Raw genomic sequence first — 1,356 nt, 5'->3', positions numbered from 1 at the left:
AAAATGATCTATGTCACAGCTCCATGGACTTACCTCAGTTTATTTAAAATTCATTAAAAAGTGAACACATTTTCTATTGCGCCAACGCTAACTGCTAAAATTAAAAGATATTTATGCCTTTTCCCTGTGGCGATGATTTATCAAAAGAGCGTCCAATTTAAGCTAACCTTGTATTACTAATCCTACCGAAAATTATGGCAGCAAATCCTTGGATCGCGAAGGGTGCTTATATTTTTGGTAGGCGGAGTTAAACGCGTTTTTCCACGAACAGTTGATACTACCGTCGTAATTTTTCCCCTATGTCGTTTCATGTCACGTGTTTGGCCCTTGTGCATCAAATGTATAATATTGTCGTCTGAATTGGTAATCCTTGCGAGCTTTACGGCGACGCATCTTTTGATCCTGTAATTCGTTCGCTTCTAGCAGAGAAATTATACACTGCTTACTTGAGGCACTTTCATTCTGTATATTTTAAGGGCGCAATCTCATTTTTATACACTTTATCGTCTACGTATGTGCTATGAGAGAAACTAGTAAAATATGTATATAATGATAACGATTTACACGTTCATTATTGGATTTTTCTGATCTGGCGGAAGACTTAAAAAAAAAAAAAACTAAAATGAACTAAATTGTAATAGAACAACTGGAGGCAGCAATTTCAATAAATTTCGTATCGCAATGCTATGGTTATAGTTATTAAACACTGCATTCACACACCGTCGAACTTCGTTGCAATGCCCGGTGCATGAATTTTCATGCAAATTAAAGGTGGAAAAAAAGAAAAAACACAGCTCACTGCTTATGGAGTACTATTAATCATGGATATAAACCGGTTCAACACTTGCTGTTCCTGCATACTAGGTTGCTATGAAAATTGTCCACTACTAAACGTAGGACAGGAATTCAATCTACTTCTTCTAACAACGTTTCATATTTTACGAACTTTGTGTGAAAATCTCCTTCTACAATTGACACTGTGGAATAACATGGGATAGTAGGGGGAGTTCCCCTAGCGCCGGACGTTTAAGGTTTTTCTTAAATAAATCTCTCTACCTGTGCACACGCCACTGAAACCCGTTGAAAACTTATTTTTATTCCTTTTGTCTCCTCTAGGAGATACGCAGAATAACGTTTCAATTATTGCAGATGTAACTAATGTCCGATATTAGATGCCGTTCGGCGTTAAGGGAACTTCCCCTATAGATGTCTGAAATTTATGAGATGCATAAGGCGAAACAAATTTCTAAAATTCATTTAGATCCATAGGATGACGAATATCAAAAATTGATTAGGTACATCTACAAACTTTCATAATTGGTAAAATAAAGGAAACACATGTCAAAAGTGAAAATT

This window comes from Habropoda laboriosa, unplaced genomic scaffold (assembly GCF_001263275.1).
Source record: "Habropoda laboriosa isolate 0110345459 unplaced genomic scaffold, ASM126327v1 scaffold596, whole genome shotgun sequence".
NCBI classification, from domain to species: Eukaryota; Metazoa; Arthropoda; class Insecta; order Hymenoptera; family Apidae; genus Habropoda; species Habropoda laboriosa.
Note: the sequence above shows the minus strand (reverse complement) of the source record.